Genomic DNA, 25,579 nt, shown 5'->3' with positions numbered 1-25,579 from the left:
AGGTGTCAGAGCTGCTTGAAGATCCTAGCTCACAGAGGATCACGCTAGCCAGCGATCATTAAGTAAAAGTCTTTATTGAATTGCAGTTTCCATTCTCACGCTGCTGCGCGCAACTCTACGTCTAGTAGCTAGATCGGCGAAGCTCCGTCTGAGTCTCCGCCCCTTGTGCACCAACTTAATATCCTAGCCCTGCTCCACCTTTTCCGCCTGACTGTCCTCCTCTGGGTCCCTCTACCCCCCGGGGTTTCTTCCTTCCTGGATTCTTCTGACGCTGACCCGGACCCTCCTGCCTCCTTGCGCCGGGCTTTAGGACCTGGTTCCCTTTCCGGGCTGCTTACTGCGCCGCCTTCCTCTGCATTTGAACTTGGCGCGCGCGCCCAACCTTCCACTTTCCTCTTAACCGTTTCTTCGCTCCCCGATGGAGGTGTGGCCACTCCTGACTCATGCCCTCCCTCCTGTGGTGAGCTGCCAGCGCTTGCCCCCTGGCTCCCTTCTTCTTCCCTGCTCCCTGGCGGTGACGCTGGTCCCGATTTCCAACTGCTCTCCCCTGAGTCCCCTCTGGCTCTATCTTCCTGGGGTGCCCCCCTAGACTCCCCCCTTGCCCTGGCCACTGGTGCTCCTTTCTGTGAATCCTCTGATTCACTGGAAAGACTAGGAGATCTCGGGTCGTCGTCATCACTCATCTTTTCTTCTGCCTCCTCCCCTTCGCTCTCTGTTTCCTCCCTTGGCCTTGCCTCTGCTCCTAAATCCCTGACAGTAGGAGACTCCACCACACTCCTTGGCAGCAAATTCCACTGTCAAACAGCTCTTACTGTCAGGAAGTTCTTCCTAATGTTTAGGTGGAATCTTCTTTCTTGTAGTTTGGATCCATTGCTCCGTGTCCGCTTCTCTGGAGCAGCAGAAAACAACCTTTCTCCCTCCTCTATGTGACATCCTTTTATATATTTGAACATGGCTATCATATCACCCCTTAACCTCCTCCAGGCTAAACATGCCCAGCTCCCTTAGCCGTTCCTCATAAGGCATCGTTTCCAGGCCTTTGACCATTTTGGTTGCCCTCCTCTGGACACGTTCCAGTTTGTCAGTGTCCTTCTTGAACTGTGGTGCCCAGAACTGGACACATTTCCTCTAATGCCAATGTGCCTTTAGGGTTGCCATATTTAAGAAAGTAAAAACCAGGACACACCAAAAGTTATTGAGATTTTTTGAAAGGAAGACCCGGAAGTTGTTGACCTGGTTTTAGCCACTCACATTAAATGTCTACAGATGGTGACATTGCTCTTGTTGTTGTTGTTTAGTCGTTTAGTCGTGTCCGACTCTTCGTGACCCCATGGACCAGAGCACGCCAGGCACTCCTGTCCTCCACTGCCTCCCGCAGTTTGATCAAACTCATGCTGGTAGCTTCAAGAACACCATCCAACCATCTCATTCTCTGTCATCCCCTTCTCCTTGTGCCCTCCATCTTTCCCAACATCAGGGTCTTTTCCAGGGAGTCTTCTCTTCTCATGAGGTGGCCAAAGTATTGGAGCCTCAGCTTCACGATCTGTCCTTCCAGTGAGCGCTCAGGGCTGATTTCCTTCAGAATGGAGAGGTTTGATCTCCTTGCAGTCCATGGGACTATCGAGTCTCCTCCAGCACCATAATTCAAAAGCATCAATTCTTCGGCGATCAGCCTTCTTTATGGTCCAGCTCTCACTTCCATACATCACTACTGGGAAAACCATGGCTTTTACTATACGGACCTTTGTTGGCAAGGTGATGTCTCTGCTTTTTAAGATGTTGTCTAGGTTTGCCATCGCCTTTCTCCCAAGGAGCAGGCGTCTTTTAATTTCGTGACTGCTGTCACCATCTGCACTGATCATGGAGCCCAAGAAAGTAAAATCTCTCACTGCCTCCATTTCTTCCCCTTCTATTTGCCAGGAGGTGATGGGCCCAGTGGCCATGATCTTCGTTTTTTTGATGTTGAGCTTCAGACCATATTTTGCGCTCTCCTCTTTCACCCTCATTAAAAGGTTCTTTAATTCCTCTTCACTTTCTGCCATCAAGGTTGTGTCATCTGCATATCTGAGGTTGTTGATATTTCTTCCGGCAATCTTAATTCCGGCTTGGGATTCATCCAGCCCAGCCTTTCGCATGATGAATTCTGCATATAAGTTAAATAAGCAGGGAGACAATATACAGCCTTGCCGTACTCCTTTCCCAATTTTGAACCAATCAGTTGTTCCATATCCAGTTCTAACTGTAGCTTCTTGTCCCACATAGAGATTTCTCAGGAGACAGATGAGGTGATCAGGCACTCCCATTTCTTTAAGAGCTTGCCATAGTTTGCTGTGGTCAACACAGTCAAAGGCTTTTGCATAGTCAATGAAGCAGAAGTAGATGTCTTTCTGGAACTCTCTAGCTTTCTCCATAATCCAGCGCATGTTTGCAATTTGGTCTCTGGTTCCTCTGCCTCTTCTAAATCCAGCTTGCACTTCTGGGAGTTCTCGGTCCACATACTGCTTGAGCCTTCCTTGTAGAATTTTAAGCATAACCTTGCTAGCATGTGAAATGAGTGAAATTGTGCGGTAGTTGGAGCATTCTTTGGCACTGCCTTTCTTTGGGATTGGGATGTAGACTGATCTTCTCCAATCCTCTGGCCACTGCTGAGTTTTCCAAACTTGCTGGCATATTGAGTGTAGCACCTTAACAGCATCATCTTTTAAAATTTTAAACAGTTCAGCTGGAATACCATCACTTCCACTGGCCTTGTTATTTGCAGTGCTTTCTAAGGCCCATTTGACTTCACTCTCCAGGATGTCTGGCTCAAGGTCAGCAACCACACTACCTGGGGTGTACGAGACATCCATATCTTTCTGGTATAATTCCTCTGTGTATTCTTGCCACCTCTTCTTGATGTCTTCTGCTTCAGTTAGGTCTTTACCACTTTTGTCCTTTATTATGGTAATCTTTGTACGAAATGTTCCTTTCATATTTCCGATTTTCTTGAACAGATCTCTGGTTCTTCCCATTCTGTTGCTTTCCTCTATTTCTTTGCATTGCTCGTTTAAGAAGGCCTTCTTGTCTCTCCTTCCTATTCTTTGGAAATCTGCATTCAATTTCCTGTATCTTTCACTATCTCCCTCGCATTTTGCTTGCCTTCTCTCCCCCGCTATTTGTAAGGCCTCATTGGACAGCCACTTTGCTTTCTTGCATTTCTTTTTCATTGGGATGGTTTTAGTTGCTGCCTCCTGTATAATGTTGCGAGCCTCCACCCATAGTTCTTCAGGCACTCTGTCCAGCAAATCTAAATCCTTAAACCTGTTCCTCACTTCCACTGTGTATTCATAAGGGATTTGGTTTAGATTGTATCTTACCTGTCCAGTGGTTTTTCCTACTTTCTTCAGTTTAAGCTTGAATTTTGCTATAAGAAGCTGATGATCTGAGCCACAGTCAGCTCCAGGTCTTGTTTTTGCTGACTGTATAGAGCTTCTCCATCTTTGGCTGCAGAGAATATAATCAATCTGATTTCGATGTTGCCCATCTGGGGATGTCCATGTGTAGAGCCGTCTCTTGTGTTGTTGGAAAAGCGTGTTTGTGATGACCAGCTTGTTCTCTTGACAGAACTCTATTAGCCTTTGCCCTGCTTCGTTTTGATCTCCAAGGCCAAACTTGCCAGTTGTTCCTTTTATCTCTTGATTCCCTACTTTAGCATTCCAATCCCCTATAATGAGCAGAACATCCTTCTTTGGTGTCACTTCTATAAGGTCTTGTAAGTCTTCATAGAATTGGTCAATTTCAGTTTCTTCAGCACCAGTAGTTGGTGCATAAACTTGGATTACTGTGATGTTAAAAGGTCTGCCTTGGATTCGTATCGAGATCATTCTATCATTTTTGAGACTGCATCCCAGTACAGCTTTCGCCACTCTTTTGTTGACTATGAGGGCGACTCCATTTCTTTTACGGGTTTCTTGCCCACAGTAGTAGATATGATAGTCATCCGAACTGAATTCGCCCATTCCCGTCCATTTTAGCTCACTGATGCCCAGGATGTCAATATTTATTCTTGCCATCTCGTTTTTGACCACATCCAACTTACCCAGGTTCATGGTTCTTACATTCCAGGTTCCTATGCAATATTTTTCTTTACAGCATTGGACTTTCCTTTCGCTTCCATGCATATCCACAACTGAGCGTCCTTTCGGCTTTGGCCCAGCCGCTTCATCAGCTCTGGATCTACTTGTACTTGTCCTCCGCTCTTCCCCAGTAGCATGTTGGACACCTTCCGACCTGAGGGGCTCATCTTCCAGCGTCATAACTTTTATATGCCTGTTGTCTTTGTCCATGGAGTTTTCTTGGCAGAGATACTGGAGTGGCTTGCCGGTTCCTACTCCAGGTGGATCACGTTTGGTCAAAACTCTCTACTATGACCTGTTCATCTTGGGTGCCCTGCTTGGCATAGTTCATAGCTTCTCTGAGTTATTCAAGCCCCTTTGCCACGGCAAGGCAGTGATCCATGAAGGGGGACATTGCTCTTAGCTACATGAAAAGAGGTTAAAAAAAACACACCGCAAAGGGGTACCTTACATTTCCAGGTGGGGATGGAAGTCTGTCACACACTGTCCTTCTTCCAGTTTCCGCTTCCTCCACCAAGTTTCTAGCATTTATATTTTGGAGACGGCAAAATTTGCAAAAAAGATAAGTTTGTGCAAGATCAAATCAGAAGAATCTTTATTTGCATCAGCCACTAGCCATAGCAATAAAATAAAATATACTGAGGATAGAGGTAAAAACCTAACTATGGAAAATACATTTTTAAGGTTTATATCAATAAAGCTTGTGCAAGAGTAGTGGTAGTAGCTTCTGCATTGATTTAGATTATATTCTGCATGTGGGTGTTGTTTTTAAAAAACCCTGAGTTTTGTCATGACTGTAAATGAATTATAACGATAACAACGTAAATAAATGTTTACTGCTGAGTGGCTCACAGGCATCCAATCATACAGCAGGATACAATATCGAACCCGCCGCTGTTATGAGCTTACATCACAAAGTCAGCTGTGTCTGTTACGAGAAAGTCTCCTGGGATCTCCCTGTTTTGCTATTGTACACTCCTGCCTGCTGACTTTATTATAGATGCTTTCAGATCCATTCTACCATGTCCAAGACCTGTATTTCCATTACTGTCCGCACAGTGGCAAGAATGCCAGAGAAATATCCTGCCAGCAACAGCACAGGGAGAGTTGTCTCCATAATATTCAGTCTCCACCCAGTAGACGTACAAAGAAATCAGCCCTATTGTAGTACATGCCAGTGCACCGAAATACCTTCATACGTGCAGGGATCTTTCTTCCTTTATGCAAATCACTAATTTAGGGTGCAATCCTAGCCCCCCAAATACATTGGCTGGGAGAAATTAGGCTGTAATGTACCTTTCCCCACCCCACTGATCTGGCCTTAAGTCCGTGTAAATAACTTATCCCAGCCTATCTACTTGTGTCAGCTAAGGGAAAGACCTGTTGGTGGAATTTATTATTTAATATTATTGTTAGCATTTATTAAATTTATACATCACCCTCTATATGAAGATCACAGGGCACTTTACAAGTTATGCCGTTATCAGACCCTCCAAGTGTCCCTGTTTTCCAGGGACAATCCCAGATTTACAGAAACTGTCCCAGTTTCTGATTTGATCTCAGAATGTCCCGCTTTTCCTTAGGATGTCCCTATTTCCACCGGAGAAATGTTGGAGGGTATGGTAAAAAGGTAAAGGTAAAGGGACCCCTGACCATTAGGTCATGGCCGACTCTGGGGTTGCGGCGCTCATCTCGCTTTATTGGCCGAGGGAGCCGGCATACAGCTTCCGGGTCATGTGGCCAGCATGACTAAGCCGCTTATGGCGAATCAGAGCAGCGCACAGAAATGCCGTTTACCTTTCCGCCAGAGCGGTACCTATTTATCTACTTGCACTTTAACGTGCTGTCGAACTGCTAGGTTGGCAGGAGCAGGGAAGGAGCAATGGGAGCTCACTCCATCGCTGGGATTCGAACCACCAACCTTCTGATCGGCAAGTTCTAGGCTCTGTGGTTTAACCCACAGCGCCACCTGCATCCCTGGAGGGTATGGTAGGAAGTCCCTATTTCCATTGGAGAAATGTTGGAGGGTATGGAGTTATGCAAACCCTGTTCCATCTGAAGGCAGCCCTGTATAGGGGAGTTTTGTTAATGTTTAATATTTTATTATGTTTTTATATATGCTGGGAGCTGCCCAGAGTCGCTGGGGCAACCCAGTCAGATGGGTGGGGTTTAATTATAATTATAATTATTGAATAGGACGTCCCTATTTTCATTGGGAAAATGTTGGAGGTATGCGGTATAGAACTCAAAAAGGGCTGTGTCAGGCTCCCTCTCCTTTTCTGAATGTGTGTAATAAAACTGTGCAAAATGAAAGCTGCAGTTTCCCCTAATTTCAGGTGGAGCAATCTTACACACTCATTACTGGAAGAGGAGATTTAGTGGAACAGCCACTCAATCCTAATTTGCCCTTCAGTATGTATATCTACAGTATATTGTTGCCTTAATCCTCCCACTGAATTGTATGGGGTGTTAGGGGAGAGGTAGTCCCTTTGGCAGGAAAGCGGGTGATGTTCTGGTCTAAACCACTGAACCTCTTGGGCTTGCCAACTGGAAGGTCGGGGGTTCGAATCCCTGTGACGGGGTGAGCTCCCATTGCTCTGTGCCAGCTCCTGCCAACCTAGCAGTTCAAAAGCACACCAGCGCAAGTAGATAAATAGGTACCGCTGCAACGGGAAGGTAAACAGCATTTCCGTGCGCTCTGGTTTCCGTCATGATGCCCCGTTGTGCCAGAAGCGGTTTAGTCCTGCTGGCCAAATGACCTGGAAAGCTGTCTATGGACAAACACCGGCTCCCTCAGCCTGAAAGCGAGATGAGCGCCACAACCCCATAGTCGCCTTTGACTAGACTTAACAATCCAGGGGTCCTTTACCTTTTAGCTGTAGTTCATTTGGTGGGGGACACATTGTTCTCCTTCTGGTGTAGTTTGCCTACCACACCCTGCACTCAGCTCTCACCTATGTCTCCTAGAAGCGTTCAGCATGCAACAGCGATCACACCCCGGGAACGGCTTTAACTGTCTGGCAAACCAGGTGAGAGTGTCCATTGGGCTTGAAACCATTGGTGAGTTACGGACTTCCCCTGCATACAGGCTCTGGCAGATTGAGCAGACGAGACCAATAGTTGGTCCAGTGATCAAGAAGTCAGTTTCTGCACATGCTGAAGAAGGAAGTGAGGGTCATAGAATCATAGAATCATAGAATCATAGAATCATAGAGTTGGAAGAGACCACAAGGGCCATCGAGTCCAACCCCCTGCCAAGCAGGAAACACCATCAGAGCACTCCTGACATATGGTTGTCAAGCCTCTGCTTAAAGACCTCCAAAGTAGGAGACTCCACCACACTCCTTGGCAGCAAATTCCACTGTCGAACAGCTCTTACTGTCAGGAAGTTCTTCCTAATGTTTAGGTGGAATCTTCTTTCTTGTAGTTTGGATCCATTGCTCCGTGTCCGCTTCTCTGGAGCAGCAGAAAACAACCTTTCTCCCTCCTCTATGTGACATCCTTTTATATATTTGAACATGGCTATCATATCACCCCTTAACCTCCTCTTCTCCAGGCTAAACATGCCCAGCTCCCTTAGCCGTTCCTCATAAGGCATCGTTTCCAGGCCTTTGACCATTTTGGTTGCCCTCCTCTGGACACGTTCCAGTTTGTCAGTGTCCTTGGAACGTGTCCAGAGGAGGGCAACCAAAATGGTCAAAGGCCTGGAAACGATGCCTTATGAGGAACGGCTAAGGGAGCTGGGCATGTTTGAGCAGACGAGACCAATAGTTGGTCCAGTGATCAAGAAGTCAGTTTCTGCACATGCTGAAGAAGGAAGTGAGGGTCAAATGTGGCTCCTCAACCTGTGAAGGTAGTCCATCCATGGGAAGGAAAACTCTGACCCCAAACCTCCACTGCCTTGCAGGATATCTTCAGGAGAAGATAAGGCTAAGGAGTACAGTGGTACCTTGGGTTACATGTTGTTGTTGTTGTTGAGTCGTTTAGTTGTGTCTGACTCTTCGTGACTCCATGGACCAGAGCACGCCAGGCACTCCTGTCTTCCACTGTCTCCCGCAGTTTGGTCAAACTCATGTTGGTAGCTTCGAGAACACTGTCCAACCATCTCGTCCTCTGTCGTCCCCTTCTCCTTGTGCCCTCCATCTTTCCCAGCATCAGGGTCTTTTCCAGGGAGTCTTCTCTTCTCATGAGGTGGCCAAAGTCTTGAAGCCTCAGCTTCAGCTTCAACTTGGGTTACATACGCTTCAGGTTACAGACTCCGCTAACCCAGAAATAGTACTTCAGTTTAAGAACTTTGCTTCAGGGTGAGAACAGAAATCGGGTAGGGGTGGCGGGAGGCCCCATTAGCTAAAGTGGTACCTCAGGTTAAGAACAGTTTCAGGTTAAGAACGGACCTCCAGAACAAATTAGGTTCTTAACCCGAGGTACCACTGTAAACCCAACACAAAACCAGAGTAGAGACCCTAAGGCACCTTGTATATCTCCTCCCGGCAACCTGCAGCCCAGCTGGTGCCAAACATGCAATGGTACCTCGGTTTACGAACTTAATCCGTTCCAGAAGTCCGTTCTTAAACCAAAACCGTTCTTAAACCGAAGCACGCTTTCCCTAATGAGGCCTCCTGCCGCCGGTGCCCTTCCAGCGTTCTGATTCCGTTCTTAGACCAAGGTAAAGTTCTCAAACCAAGACACTTTCTGGTTTTGTGGAGTTTGTAAACCAAACCGTTCTTAAACCGGACTGTTCCTAAACCGAGGTACCACTGTATTGGTCTGTTTTCCTTTGGACCACGTCAGTGAAGCTGAGAGGGGGATCTTGTCATCTGGGCAGCCCAGATCTCCTAATTCTCCAGCCAGGATCCAAATATTAAGTAAACTCATTGCAGAGGAAACAGAGTAATTTTAAAAAGAGGGTGTGGGATGTGGAAGACCACACAAGTACAGAACTAATATTTTAATAACATTCAGATTAACATATCCGAACCAATAAGGAACGAAATGTGGTAATCCCTGGTACTAGAATATTTGCAAGAGATAATAAGTAGGCACAGGGCAGATCAAGCACCCATCAGTTATGTCCACTGATTCTCCCCTAAAAGCTACCTTACCCCTTTCATCAGTGTTATGTACTGAAAACAATAGAATCCAAAATGCAGCAGTCTGATTGGTCCTAGAACAATGCAGCAGTATGATTGGTCCTCAGGAGCCACCCAATCCAGCTCCAGGTGGAAGTGAATCCTCAACTTGATTGGCCTACAGGAGAATCCCAGAATTAGCCAATCACATGCGGCCCATTGTGTAACTAATGTATATAAAGCAGATATTTTCCTCACTACTATGAGCTGAATAAAGAGCATGAAATCCACACTTGACTCTGAGTACATTTCACTGGCGACGACAATCGTGTTTTTGGAAACAGATCTTTGCCCAAAGGCAATGTGTAGTTCTGCTTCTGCTAAGCAACTGGGAAAGTGAGTCCTGCCGGCATATATCCCATTGTTTTCCCACACGCTAAAGGTCTCAAGACTGATTATATTTGCTGAAAAGTCAGAGAGGAATGTCCCTGAGTGTGCCAGGTTCCTACAAACGCCCCACTCCCTCCCATCGCAGGGTGCAGCTGTGGTTCTCGTTCCCATCCAATTCACATGCTTGCCAGCCAAGGCCAGAAAGGCGGTGAAGTTACTAGCCTCCCCTTGGCTGCAAATCTGGGACAAGGGAAAGTAACATTGTAGTGCAATCTGCTCTTTGCAACTCCATGACAAAATGGCCCCTTCAGACTGCAACAACTTCTGCCTGTTCTTGTATGTTTCCTCTTCAGGCATGGAACTTGGTGATCCAAACTTTAGCTGCGGGGGGCATACCCCTCCTGATATTTCACAGATGAAAGAAGGACACTCTTTTGTGCTTATAAAATGCCTGTTCTTACAGCTTGAGCTGCCACAACTGTAGGTTGGGGAGTCTGTAATACTCCCCTACCTCAGCATTAAAGGACCCCTGACCATTAGGTCCAGTTGTGACCGACTCTGGGGTTGCGGCGCTCATCTCGCTTTATTGGCCAAGGGAGCCAGCGTACAGCTTCCGGGTCATGTGGCCAGCATGACTAAGCCACTTCTGGCGAACCAGAGCAGCACACGGAAACGCCGTTTACCTTCCTGCTGCAGCGGTACCTATTTATCTACTTGCACTCTGACGTGGTTTTGAACTGCTAGGTTGGCAGGAGCAGGGACCGAGCAACGGGAGCTCACCCCGTCGCGGGGATTTGAACCACCGACCTTCTGATCGGCAAGCCCTAAAATCTAATAAATTGAAACAAAGCAGAAAAGTAGCAATGCTGGGCATTTAGAAAATTCCCTGCAGCAATAGTAAAACAATACTTTTACTAGGACAAAAAGAAAAGGAAAAGAAACCACAAGTCACTGTGCCTGTCTTTGAGTAAATCAAAACTCCTTCAAGCTGGATTTAGCAAATAATAATTTTTAAAAGGAGACTAGGAGAGAGGAGAAGGACATTTTCTGAGTACGATGGGAAGGGTGGTCTGAAATCTGTGTGTAACAGCCTTAAAATTGAAAGAAAGAGGCATTTGATTATGCCCAGTGTAAAGGGATATCAGGTTGCAGCCAGGCTTTCTTGGACAAAGAAATACTAATAGGCTCTCTCCCTTGGATTTCAATAGTTGCTGGCTTTTCATTTCCAAAAGGAGAGTGGCCCATTGTCCCAGCCAGCCTTGCTGCAACCTGATATCTTTCCCACCAGACACCATCTAACAGTAGAATCCTATACATGTCTACTCAGAAGTAATCCCACCTGAATTCATTATGGGGGTGCTTACTCCAAGGGAAATGTGTATTGGGGTACACCCTCCCTTTTTGTTCATCCTAGCTTTAGAACCATTAGCTATATGCCTCAGAACAAGGCATATAGCTTGTTCTGACATCAAAGGAATACAGACATCAGAGGAATACAGATTGGGAACCAAAACTATACAATCGGGCTATTTGCTGTTGATTTAATTATTGTGACACCTGACCTGCTGAAAACGGGAGCAGAAATACTGCGAAAGCTTAACAGTTTTGCAGGTTAGCTTGTCACAATCCGAAGCTTTAGGCTTCATTGTCTCACTCAAGAATCAAAAATATCCACAGAATTCACAGGCATTAGACTCTGTCACACAAAGCATAGATATTTAGGAATTACAGTCGTACCTCGGTTTACGAACAGCCCTGTTAACGAAGTATTCGGTTTATGAATTCCGCAAAACCGGAAGTAGTGTTCCGGATTGTGAACTTTACCTCGGTCTACGAATGGAAGCCAAACGGTGGAAGGGCACTGGCGGCGGGAGGCCTCATTAGGGAAAGTGTGCCTTGGTTTAAGAATGGCTTTGGTTTAAGAACGGATTTCAGGAACGGATTAAGTTCGTAAACTGCAGTACCACTGTACAGTGGTACCTCTGGATGTGAACAGGATCCATTCCGGAGCCCCGTTCGCATCCTGAGCAGAACGCAACCCGCATCTGCGCGTGTGCGGGTTGTGATTCGCCGCTTCTGCGCATGCGCGTGACGTCATTTTGAGTGTCTGCGCATGCCCGAACGGCGAAACCCAGACATAACCCGTTCTGTTACTTATGGGTCGCCACGGAACGCAACCTGAAAACGCTCAACCTGAAGCTACTTTAACCTGAGGTATGGCTGTAAGAAACCTTAACAGACTGTATTCACAAAACTATCCCCTTGTATGGCGGACAATTCTTCAAAATTTGTAAAACAATGAGCAAAACCCATGTCACCCTCCCAGACAGATTAGCAATGGTAAAAACAATGATCTACCAAAACTACTGTTCCAATCATTCCCAGTTTATTTTTATTTTTTTTATAAAAATTTTTATTGCGTTTCTTTCCATAGGTTAACAGCTTTGTTTACATAGCAACATGCAAGAAACATTTTTTATATATGAAGAAAAGTAAAGAAAAAGAAGAAAAAGTTAAGAAACTTTCATAACGTCCTTCAACATTTCACTTTTGGACCTCCTCGCATCCTCTCGGCATTGCATTCATTATTCTAGCCAGTTCAGCAATTTGTTATCTTGTTTCCCATCTTATTATACCTTTAAATTTATTATGTTACCAATTTCAAAAATTTGTAATTTAGTTTTAACACTCTTAATAAACATAATATTTTGTTTCTAATTTGTCTCGTTTTTTTCCATCAATACTTACTTTGTCATTTACTTAAGTAAATTGCAGAAGCATAACGTTTCTTAATCGTGCGCAATCTTAACATTCAAACAACTTATAATATTTTTGCAAATAGTCCTTAAATTTTTTCCAGTCCTCCTCCATTGTTTCTTCGCTCAGATCTCGAATTCTGCCAGTCATTTCTGCCAACTCCATGTAGTCCATCAGCTGCGTCTGCCAGTCCTCCAGTGTGGGTAAATCTGGTGTCTTCCAGAACTTTGCGATAAGAATCCTAGCTGCTGTGGTTGCATACATAAACAAGGTTCTATCCTTCTTTGGCACCTTCCGGTCCACCATGCCCAGAAGAAAGGCCTCTGGTTTCTTAGAAAAGGTATATCTAAATACCTTTTTCAGCTCATTATGTATCATTTCCCAAAAGGCCTTTACTTTCGGGCAGGTCCACCAGAGGTGAAAGAATGTCCCTTCTGCCTCCTTACATTTCCAACACTTATTATCAGAAAGATGATATATTTTAGCCAACTTGACTGGGGTCATGTACCACCGGTATACCATTTTCATAATGTTCTCTTTCAAGGCACTGCATGCCGTGAATTTCATACCGGTGTTCCATAACCTTATTAGAAAGCAAGACCCCGAGGTGGTTATCACCAGTGGAAGCCAAGATTTCTAAAAAAAGGCCCAATATGGAGGCCTACTGGCCAAAATATTGGGAATTGATTGAAAGAGTTGGAGATAATTGGAAGCTCCAAAGCCAGGACAAACTGAAAAATAAGGTGCGAGATTGGTTACATTATGCTCAAATTCAAGAGGTATTTAAAATGGATAAAAAAGTGGGTTTCCAGTTGGAGAAATCGAAACTGGAGACGGAGTTACTAGAACCAAAGACTAAGGTACTTTCGAGGATGTATGACTTGCTGCTTAAATGGAACACACAGGATGAGACAGTTAAATCTGCTATGATAAAATGGGCACAGGATGTAGGACACAACATTATGTCTGAGGACTGGGAAAGGCCAATCATTCCCAGTTTAGACCCCACTCAACTAGATACGAAAGTGGCGGCGGGGGGGGGGGGAATTAATTTCTTTTTTTCCTGCAAAAGGCCCACATTAAAAGCCAAACTCCTGTATCTCCCCACAGTGAAAGGAGGCTGGAGCATCCCAAGCCTGGAGCTATATTTTATTGCTCTCCAAGGATAGGCACCATCTCTGGGCGGGCCCTGGGGGCCTTGGCACCCACAAAATTTGCACTGTGGGTGCCCAGCGGGGTTGCACATGTGATGTCACACAGCATGACACAGACACAATCTCCAGGGGTCCACTGCTGTGACCAGACCAAGCCCTCTGCTGTGAGGCCTCCCCTGAGGCCTGCTGTGGCCGTAGACGCACCCTAGAAGCTGGGCTGCACTTCCAGAAGTGCGTCCACAGCCACAGGGACACCCATCAAAGACCCCACTGAGGAGGCAGAGGCTTTGGCCCAAGGCACATGTGTGACATGACATCATGTCGCACGCATATGATGGCACAAGTGATGTCATGGGCACCCACAATCTGGAGCCCAAGTCAGAGGCTCTGTCACCAAGTAAGACATGCCATCCCTTTTATTTTAGATGACACCTCAAAACAATGGGTCTGATGGGAAACAAAATTAGCTGAGGGAATATAATAATAATAATAATAATAATAATAATAATAATAATAATAATAATAAATTTTATTTATATCCCGCCCTCCCCAGCCGAAGCTGGGCTCAGGGCGGCTAACAACAATCAAAATAGTCCAACATTCTAAAACATTCATTATAAAATTAATTAAATCAAATTAAAATCAAATTAATGGCAACCATCAAGCAAAATTTTGTGCAGATTGCCAGAGGAGGGGGTCAGGCTGCGCCCTGACAAAAGGCCTGGTGGAACAGCTCTGTCTTGCAGGCCCTGCGGAAGGATGTCAGGTCCCGCAGGGCCCTAGTCTCTTGTGACAGAGCGTTCCACCAGATTGGAGCCGCGGCCGAGAAAGCCCTGGCTCTAGTTGAGGCCAACCTAACCTCTCTGTGGCCTGGGATCTTTAGGGTGTTTTTATTTGCAGACCGTAAATTTCTCTGTGGGACATACCAGGAGAGGCGGTCCCGTAGGTACGAGGGTCCTAGGCCGTATAGGGCTTTAAAGGTTAAAACCAGCACCTTAAACCTGATCCTGTACTCCACCGGGAGCCAGTGCAGCTGGTATAGTACCGGGTGAATGTGATCTCGCAGCGAAGACCCCATAAGGAGTCTCGCCGCGGCATTCTGCACCCGCTGGAGTTTCTGGGTCAGTCTCAAGGGCAGCTCCACGTAGAGCGAGTTACAATAATCCAGTCTGGAGGTGACCGTCGCGTGGATCACAGTGGCTAGGTCAGGGCGAGAGAGATAAGGAGCCAACTGCTTAGCTTGGCGGAGATGAAAAAATGCCGCCTTTGTTATAGCTGTAATCTGCGCCACCATAGAGAGGGAGGTATCGAAGATTACACCCAAACTCTTAACGGACGATGCTGGCACTAATTGCACCCCCGCAAGAGATGGGAGTTGCCCCCTCAATCCCATATCGCTCCGTCCCAGCCAGAGGACCTCTGTCTTCGAAGGATTTAACTTCAACCGGCTCCCACGTAACCATCCAGCCACAGCTTCCAGACATCTGGTCAGTGTATCTGGGGCCGAGTCAGGATGGCCATCCATCAACAGATAGAGTTGGGTGTCATCGTCATACTGATGGCAACCCAGCCCAAAACTCCGGCCAAGCTGGGCGAGGGGGCGCATAAAGATGTTAAAAAGCATCGGGGAGAGAATCACACCCTGAGGCACTCCACACACCAAGGAGTGGCGCGATGACAATTCCCCCCCCAAGCGCCACCCTCTGTCCCCGACCGGAGAGAAACGAGCGCAGCCATTGAAGGACTGTGCCCTGGATCCCCACGCTGGCAAGGCGGTGGTCCAGAAGTTCGTGATCGCCCATGTCGAAGGCTGCTGACAGGTCTAGAAGAATCAGCAGCCCCGACCCGTCTCGATCCAGCTGCCTACGGAGATCATCTGTTAGGGCGACCAGGGCCGTCTCGGTCCCATGACCAGCGCGGAAGCCAGACTGGAATGGATCGAGAGCAGATGTTTCATCCAGAAACCTACCAAGCTGTTCAGCAACCGCTCTCTTAATCACCTTACCCAGGAATGGAAGATTCGAAACCGGGCGGTAATTGGATAGATCTAAAGGATCTAATGGTGTTTTCTTTAAGAGCGGACGCACCACTGCCTCCTTCAGTTCCCCTGGGAATATCCCAGTGCCAAGGGACAAATTGATGATATCACCCAGGGGGGCCCGCACCTCGTCTGGACACGCTCTAATCAGCCAGGACGGGCACGGGTCAAGAGGACAAGTGGTGGGCTTTCCAGCTTGGAGGAGTCTGTCCACATCGGCTGGGGATACCCGGTCAAAGTGGTCCAATACTGGACCAGAGGACAGTCGAGGGGCCTCCAGTTCCTTTATTGTATCCAAATTGGCAGGGAGGTCATGGCGGAGCAACAGGACCTTCTCCGCAAAAAAGCTCGCAAATGCCTTGCAGCTGTGTGTCGAATTGTTATTTAAATTTGGCTGTCCTTCAAGGGACATTAAAGACCTAATTATACTAAATAATTGCGCCGGGCGAGAGCTAGCGGAGGCAATGGAGGCCGAGAAGTAGGACTTCTTAGCGGCCTTCACTGCCATCTCGTAGGTTTTCATAAAAACCCTATAAGATGTTCTTGAAGCTCCGTCACGGGCACCCCGCCATACTCGCTCTAGCCGTCTGAGGTCCCGCTTCATTTTCCGAAGCTCCTCGGTAAACCAGGGAGCCCGGTTTCTGCGGAGTTGCCGAGGGCGCCTAGGTGCGATCTCATCGATGGCTGCTAGGAGCTGGATATTCCAGCCCTCAACAAGCTCAGTCAATGAGTCGCCAGGGGGAGCAAGGTTCCGCAAGGCCTGACGGAATCTATCAGGGTCCATCAGCCTCTGCGGGCGAGCCCAAATTGGCTCGCCACCTAAGCAGGGTGGGGGTGGAAAATCAATCCTGGCTTTCAGTGCGTAGTGATCAGACCATGGCACCTTCATCGAGGGAGACATGATCACATCTATACCGGCGCCAAAGATCAAATCCAGCGTGTGGCTTGCTTGATGTGTGGGGCCCGAAACAAACTGGGAGAGCCCTAGTGTCGCCATGGAAGACACCAGGTCCAGAGCCTGTGAGGAGGGAGTGGCATCAGCATGGATGTTGAAGTCCCCCAGTACCAATAGGTTGGGGAACTCCAAGGCCCAGCCGGCCACCGCCTCCAACAGGCCTGACAGGGTGGCTGCTGGTGCGCTAGGTGGCCGGTACACCAGCCAGACAGCCAAGCTCTCCTCGGAGCCCCACACTAGGCCAACACATTCAATGCCGGGGATCGATGGTGGTGGTAGAGCCCTGAAAGAACAGTCTTCTCAGATTAATAATGCCACCCCTCCCCCCCGGCCCACAGTCCGCAACTGGTGGAGGACGGAGAAACCCGGGGGCGCCATCTCTCGTAAGGTAACAGTTTCCCCTTCGCGTACCCAGGTCTCCGTCACACAAGCCAGGTCGACCCCCTGCGAGGTGAAGAAGTCTCGCAGGGTGGCGGCTTTTTTGCCTATAGACCTGGCATTGCACAACACCAGTGACGGAGGTGAGTAATCCTTGCTCACCCTACCTTCGTCCCTCGGGATGGGGCGCAGATTGGAAGGGGTACGAGCATATCCATATCTCGATCCCCTTCGCCTATGACATCTGCCCCCACCGCCATACCTCCCTCGCCCCACTACGGTAGCAATCCCAAGCCTCAAACCAACCTCCATTTACAAAACAGAAAACAAATCAAATCAAAAACAATTGTACCAACAAAACAAATCCCCACCCCACTCAATAACCAACCCCAAACCAAAATAAAATGGAACAAAATAAAAATACATCAATAAAAACCACCATTCACGGTGGTACAACAAAGTAAAAAGTAAAAACCCCTATAAAACATTTTAAAATATATAAAAACATTTTAAACATTTGCCGCGGCAACACCAGTGTCCTTAAAACAGTAGCGGTGGCAAGTGTGGGCCCCGCCCCCTAGGCCTGGAGGAATGTGCCTACAGGAGGGAGCGGCCTTCCTCAACCCCCACGGTGGAGCCGCAGCAATGGTGTTCCGGTGCCTCATGAGGCCTCTTAAGCTGTGGCGGTGGTGAGTCAGTCTAGGCCCCGCCCCCTGGGCCTGGTGGAATCAGCCTGAGGAGGGAGCGGCCTTCCCAACTCACAGTGCAGCATGGACCTCAGAATACCCTTTCTTAAAGCAAAAACTTAGAACTTGCCTAAAAATTTAGGACACAATAACAGATTAAGTTGGCATTCATACTTGTGGTATGGAAAAGCAAAAGTACACAAAAGATTCCACAACCACATAATTAGAAAGTCCCTGATAAGGGTATGGGAAAAATATAAAGAATTACTGGAATCCAAAACTCCGTGGTGGTTGTCACCTATCGAAGCATTACCCCTTAAAACTTTAACAATGAAAGGAATATGGCCAACATATAGATATTTATTAGTAGAAGATAAAGGAAAGTGGAAATTGAAAGAAGATGATGAGATAAAGGAACACCTTCAGAGTTGGCTACACTATAGGCAATTAAATGAAATCTTCAAGGAAGATAATAAGAGAGAATTCACTTACACAGTTTCCAAATTCCAAAAGGATATCATCAATGATAATTCTAAATTGTTAAAGAAGGCGTATAATATTCTGTTGGAATGGGAAACTAAAGATGAGGAAGTTAAAGCAGTAATGATCAAGTGGGCACAGGACATAGGTCATAGCATACAATTTGAGGATTGGATAAGGCTTTGGAAAGTGAGCTTGAAATTTACGGATTGTATATTGTTGAAAGAGAATTATATGAAAATGATGTACAGGTGGTACATTACTCCGTTAAAATCTGGAAATCATCCACCCCTACACCTTACAGTGTTGCTGTAGGGGTTGCCTGAATACTGAAGTTAATTTTGCAATCAGTCCAGAAAACTTTTTTTGTGCCTGTGTCCTATTGTGTCTGAGGTACAAAGGTTATGAGGCTCTGCAAATATTTATTGGACTGCTCTCTATGTAAGGATAAAACAAATAGCTTGGTTTCTAGATTAAAGAAGGATCTGCATTCCACCCTTAATCCTAACTCTATTTACTTGAGAGTAAGCCCCATTAAATTCAACAGGATGTCCTTTTGTGTATAGATAAAGTTCGGATTGTGCTGTTAGTCTGCAATCTTATACCCACTTACCTGTCGGAAAGTCAAACCAAGGACGCTTACTCCTGAGTAGACATGTAAAGGTTCCCTTGGCCCACATAATTCTGGGAACTGTAGTTCTGCGAAGGGGATAGCCAAATAATCCTCTGTATCCTCTGAATAATTTGGGTGGGAACCAGCAAAGTTAAAAGATTTCAAAATATAGCTGGATTTGTTTCAACTGTGTGTAATGTTTTTTGATAGACATGTGGTATATTACCATAATAACCATGAGTGTTTGGGGTTTTTTAATGCAATGGTCTAGCACAGATTCCTTTCTGGAAACTGTTATGATGATCAATGGGTTTGGATTTCTTTTAAAAAATGCTTTGATGTAGAGAGGTGCATATTGACACCTCTCTTCCCCCTGCCCCCCGTGTTATCACTTACAGCCTTGTGGTCCATGCAATTCTGATCGATTAAATGGCAAACTTGGTATTTCACAAAACGCTGGATAGGAATCTGAGCCAAACCAACTGCATAAGTGACCCCAGGCCATTTAGGGCACCAGTGGAGTTCCAGGTAATCCAAGTGGCATTGCCTGGGGTCTCTTGCAGTAATACCAACCTCTTTTGCACGTTACAAGGGATCATTGGTGTTATGTACTGAAGTTCTCACCCTGGGCCAGCAGGGGGATACTGTAGATAGTTATGCAAATGAAGGATCGAAAAGTGACGTTCAGTGATTGGATAGTTTTAGAAAATGGCAACAGTTACATTGTTCTGGAGCTCTATATAAGCAGGCTGACTGAGCCCCTCAGCTTAGTTCTGTTCTGGCATCTGAATAAAGAAGAGCTGTTTGAAGAATCGCTGTGTCGTCTCATATGTTTGCCCACAACCTAACAATTGGCAACTTCTGGGATTCCCTAGCGCAGCCTATTGAAGCAGCAAATTGTCTTGAGCCAGGGTTGCCATTCCACCCTCTTTTTCCAGGATATGTCCTCTTTTCCAGGGGTAAAATTTCTGTCCTGTAAGATTTTTTGAATTTAACAAAATGTCCTCGGTTTTTTGTTTGGTACCAAGGAAGCACACGCACGACCAGGAACTGTCGTTCCAGGAGTGTTAGGATTGGACAAGACCTAATTCAGACACATGCATGTTTGGTTATTCCTTTACTTATTTTCAACAAGTGTCTCCTTCTTTTCCGTAAAAGAAAAATAAATCAAGGCAGCAAACAACGTGATAGGAAAATAAAATAATATCAAACAATAAAATGCATGCAGTTAGGCTAAAACAGCAATAAACTCGAAGTCAATATGCTGGAGGGGGAACCTGGTCATCAAAAGGATGAGGCTGAAATTCCTTTCTTGTTATCAACTTCAGAAAGGTCCCATCCTGTGGCTGACCTACTATACTTAAGATGGAGGAGGAACAGGATCGTAGAGGATTATCTAAATAATTAAGCTGAGAGCCAACATCATCATCATCAGCATTATTATTATTATTATTATTATTATTATTATTATTATTATTATCAATAATTAAGCTGAGAGCCAACATCATCATCATCATCATCATCATCATCATCATTATTATTATATTTATTATTATTATTATTATTATTATTATTATTATTATTATCAATAATTAAGCTGAGAGCCATCATCATCATCATCATCATCATCATCATCATCATTATTATTATCATCATCATTATTTTATTATTAATTATTATTATTATATATTTTTATTATTATTATTTATATACCACCATATACCCGGAGGTCTCAGGGCAGCTGACAGAACAAAATCAAAATATAAAACCACAAAATATATAATAATAATAAAAAAATAACCCCCCGCCTAAAAAAAACCACCACCACATTTTAAAAGGGCATAGGATGTCAATCAAATCAACCAAAGGCCTGGTTAAAAAGGAACGTTTTTGCCTGGCGCCTAAAGGTGCATAATGAAGGCACCAGGCAAACTTTCCTGGGGAGAGCATGGCACAGTGGTTAGAGTTTCTAGGCTGAGCCCACAGGGCTATAAAAAGAATCATGCAAGATCAAACCGTAGGGCTATCAAAGCCAGCATCTTCTCTACCGCACCCCCTCCCCCCCCAGCCCCAGACACTAGCAAATGTGTCATCTTTATTGCTCTTCAAAATATGGCAACCCTATCTTGAGCCAGCCTCAATGATTCCTGGCTTGGGATTGCCATCCCAAGTTCCCCCCTTCCACTTAAGGTTTCTCCTTGTTGTTGTTGTTTAGTCGTGTCCGACTCTTCATGACCCCATGGACCAGAGCACGCCAGGCACTCTTGTCTTCCACTGCCTCCTGCAGTTTGGTCAAACTCATGCTGGTAACTTTGAGAACACTGTCCAGCCATCTCGTCCTCTGGCGTCCCCTTCTCCTTGTGCCCTCCATCTTTCCCAACATCAGGGTCTTTTCCAGGGAGTCCTCACTTCTCATGAGGTGGTCAAAGTACTGGAGCCTCAGCTTCAGGATCTGTCCTTCCAGTGAGCACTCAGGGCTGATTTCCTTCAGAATGGAGAGGTTTGATCTTCTTGCAGTCCACGGGACTCTCAAGAATCTCCTCCAGCACCATAATTCAAAAGCATCATTCTTTGGCAATCAGCCTTCTTTATGGTCCAGCTCTTACTTCCATGCATCACTACTAGGAAAACCATAGCTTTAACTATATGGACCTTTGTCGGCAAGGTGATGTCTCTGCTTTTTAAGATGCTGTCTAGGTTTGTCATTGCTTTTCTCCCAAGAAGCAGGCGTCTTTTAATTTTGTGACTGCTGTCACCATCTGCAGTGATCATGGAGCCCAAGAAAGTAAAATCTCTCACTGCCTCCATTTCTTCCCCTTCTATTTGCCAGGAGGTGATGGGACCAGTGGCCATGATCTTAGTTGAGCTTAGTTGATGTTGAGCTTCAGACCATATTTTGCACTCTCCTCTTTCACCCCCATTAAAAAGTTCTTTAATTTCTCCTCACTGAAGCAGCATTCTTAAAGACTGTGCTTTAAGAGGGAGGGAGGGAGGCTGGCTACGGAAAAAGCTGGCTAAGCAACAGCCCTAAGGCGAGAAGAGCCTCTAGAGCAGGGTTTCCCAAACTTGGGTCTCCAGCTGTTTTTGGTCTACAGTTCCAGACCAGTGCCGGATTTACATATAAGTTAAACAAGCTATAGCTTAGGGCCCCACCCTTTTGGGGGCCTCCCAAAAAATTAAAGGAAAAACAACAACCTGGATGTACATTTCCAAAATATAAGATAAAAAACAAATAAAATAAAACCCACATACAACAACAGTGTTTTGTGTTGTGTAGGCTCCTATGATGTAGGTAATGAGCCTCACCTGCTAGCCTGCTCCCTAAAATATCACTGGTTTTCTTATGTGCAAATGGCTTTAGATACCTATTAGGTCCATAAATTACCATACAGCATATATTCAATACAAAAAAAAAAACAGCGACAAATTGTTGTTGACAAAGGACAGCTGGACATATGAAGGGCCCCATTACCTTCAGTAGCTTAGGGCCTCATCAAATCTAAATCCGGCCCTGTACAGTTCCCATCATCCCTGACCACTGGTCCTACTAGCTAGGGATGATGGGCTTTGCAGTCCAACAACAGCTGGAGACCCAAATTTGGGAAACCTTGCTAGAGAACTAATGAATCCAAGAGTTTATCTTTCCCCCTTTTAAATATCTCTTTGCATGTGGTAACGGTAATGATGGTGAACCGGTGCAGAGCAAGCCAAGGACATAGCTAGCTGTGCCCCACCTAGTCCCATTTCCCTATCCTTCTAGGTTGGGCTGTTTGTTTAAAAGGAGATTAGCCACTGTTTACAATCCCAGGTTTCCAGCTTCTTTTGTCCTATGACATACTACCTGTTTGACGAATAAAAGAGCCATTGTAAAGTTTTACTGCAGGTAGACACAAAGGCTTGGTAAAGATGGCTGTTGTCATCCTTGGAAAGGTTCACAGGTGCTGGCGACTCACCTTCATACAGGACTGGCCTAGGACTGGCCAAATATTTATGGTGTTTCTGTTTTTATATTTTTATATGCTTACTGTGATTTTATACTTGCTGTACAGCACTTCAATGTTTTCTGTATCAGTTAGTGGTATACCAGCACACACACATATATATAGTCTTTTTCCTGTCTAAGGTGAAGGATAAGATGTGCCTGCTTCCGTTACATCTTATGACTGGACAGGTAGTTGTATTTTTTTCCAGTACTGGTGACGGGGGTGGGGTCATTATCCACCACACTTGAGAGCAGCCAACTACCTTAAGGCAGCACATCATTGCCATATCTCAACATCATGTTGCCTAATGGGAGGGCCATACTACACAAGAACAGTCATACATTGCCTTGCAAGTCGAACGTTTTGGCTCCCAAACGCCGCAAACCTGGAAGTGAGTGTTCCAGTTTACGAATGTTCTTTGGAACCCGAACGTCTGACATGGCTTCTGATTGGCTGCAAGAGCTTCCTGCAGCCAACCAGAAGCCACGCCTTGGTTTCCGAACATTTTGGAAGTCGAACGGACTTCTGAAACGGATTCCGTTCGACTTCCGAGGTACCACTGTATCCTGATTTCACCTCCGCCTTCTTAAACTCACATGCTCCTGCTTAGGTTACCTCAGGGGTCAGCAAACTTTTTCAGCGGGGGGCCAGTCCACTGTCCCTCAGACCTTGTGGGGGGCCGGACTATATTTTGGAAAAAAATATGAATGAATTCCTATGCCCCACAAATAACCCAGAGATGCATTTTAAATAAAAGGACACATTCTACTCATGTAAAAACAAGCTGATTCCTGGACCATCTGGGGGCCAGATTTAGAAGGAGATTGGGCCAGATCCGGACCCTGGGCCTTAGTTTGTGTACCCATGGGTTACCTTCTGTACCTGCCACCTTTTCTTCATTTGTGCTCATTTATTTGCTCCTATCCCTGAGAACGATCTGCAGCAGAAAGCCCTTGTCCCTATCCTCCTCTTAGGACTCCTCGTGTAGTGGTCAGGAACAGGTGTGTATACACAATGGGACTAAAATTGGAGTTGAACAGTAAGAAATGTGAATTCATCAAGCCTCCGCCCCATCCCTTTCCTGTCATAATTTTAACTAGGGTTAGGATGAAGCCGGTTGCCCTTCAGAGACGCCAGGGCTTAAATCAGAAACCTCTTGGGTTCCAGTTGTGGCCTAGCCAGAGCTCTCACAAACTATGAGGCAAAGTATACATGACATGCGATTCCATGGCTTTTTCCTCAGTATTTTTTAAAGAGCAAAGCTTTGAGGCTGAAGCTTTGAGGCTGACCAAGAAGAGGAAGGGAAGGGTAGAAGAGGTGCTGAAAACTTTTCCCTTGGTCTGGATTTGCACTCAAAATCCTCCCCCCTCACACATACTTTCCTCCCTGGTACCCTTATAATTTTACTCCTTCGGGAGAGAGACAACCTGAAGAGACCGGTTCTGAGCAGGCCAATTGCAGGCAGGGAAAGAGTGGGTGATACAATGCACATCAGGTGTGGATTGACTAACTTTCTTGACTTATCTGTTTGGTAAAAGGTAAAGGTAAAGGGACCCCTGACCATTAGGTCCAGTCGTGGCCGACTCTGGGGTTGCAGCGCTCAACTCACTTTATTGGCCAAGGGAGCTGGCGTACAGCTTCCGGGTCATGTGGCCAGCTTGACTAAGCCACTTCTGGTGAACCAGAGCAGCGCACGGAAACACCGTTTACCTTCCCACCGGAGCGGTACCTATTTATCTACTTTGATGTGCTTTCGAACTGCTAGGTTGGCAGGAGCAGGGACTGAGCAATGGGAGCTCACCCCGTCGCGGGGATTCAAACTGCCGACCTTCTGATCGGCTTCTCGGTGGGGGCTTGATGTATTTCCTCTGTGGGGTGAAACATAAGCAGGCACCCTGTTCTTCTCTCAAGGACAGGAAATAGTTGTCAGATAGCTTGAAGCCCAAAGAGAATTGGAGGCGGCTATTCTTCGAGATTTTGCAATATTCTGCTATCAAAGCAACAAGTAATGTTTGTTTCTGCTGAATGGCTCCAAGGTCCTTCAGATAATTTGTATCTGTGAAGTATCTTTCCAAAAAGGCCATGGCATGAAGACATCTCAACCCCTTTCATTTAGGCCCCAAGTAGCCAAGAGGGTTCAAATTTAGCCTGCTTTCCCATGGTAGTCAGCAGTCTCACCCAAGGCTCAGACCGCCAGATGTCAAAACAGCTGAGCAACAGCCCATCGTCGTACTATGACCTGTAGCAGTTCTCATTATGCCCCAGTGCACCTTGCAAGCCCAAGGCTAGGCAGCTGGTTCAATTGCAAGAAGTTAAGCACTTTAAAACAAAAACAAAACATGCTTTACAATGCCCAGTTAACATTTTTGTTAAAAATGAATTGGAAACTGTGGAGGGGCAATACTTTCCTCCCCCTACCATTTCCCCACTGGAAACAGATCCTTGGGAGGGAATGAGCAGCTGAGAGGCATTTGTGATGGTAAAACAGCTTTGGGGTGAAGGGGTTAACCCCTCTCCCAGCAGTTGGAATCATGCAGCTGCTGTTTTGGGTTGGGTGGGCACGCTTTTTAAAAAGCAGGCTTAAGGTAACATGTAGTTTGATCCTAGCACAGGTCTGCTATGGCACTGCAGTCAGAATTATCAGCCGGGTTATTTAATACCACTCTGTGCATTTCATTATACGGACAAGCCATTAACAGTAACCACCCCCAACCCAAAACAGAAGGGCCAGTTATACATTATCTGGTAGTAACAAGCAAAAGTATCTGATAGTAATGCATGGTTGAATTTTCTGCTTACAAAAGGCTCTTTGCGCTTTGTTGCTCATAGCTTTTCAGACTTTCTCCTTGCGGTATCTTCCTAGCAATTTCCCTGCTCTTCTTGGAGAAATTCCCACGGTGGCTTTTGCTACCCTGCTTGCAACCAGCTTCCCCCATTGGTTCTCCCCCCCCCCATCACTGA

At 46.0% G+C, this 25,579-nt stretch overlaps 1 protein-coding gene across 1 annotated transcript in view; it reads right to left on the bottom strand.

Annotated features, from left to right (window-relative positions):
- The window catches only part of RLN3 (relaxin 3), a 157,893-nt gene that overhangs the window by 11,134 nt on the left and 121,180 nt on the right, over positions 1-25,579 (bottom strand). The window lies entirely within an intron of this gene.

The sequence above is a fragment of the Podarcis bocagei genome (genome assembly GCF_964188305.1).
Source record: "Podarcis bocagei genome assembly, chromosome: 17".
NCBI classification, from domain to species: Eukaryota; Metazoa; Chordata; class Lepidosauria; order Squamata; family Lacertidae; genus Podarcis; species Podarcis bocagei.
This window is presented reverse-complemented; position numbering and strand designations above follow the sequence as displayed.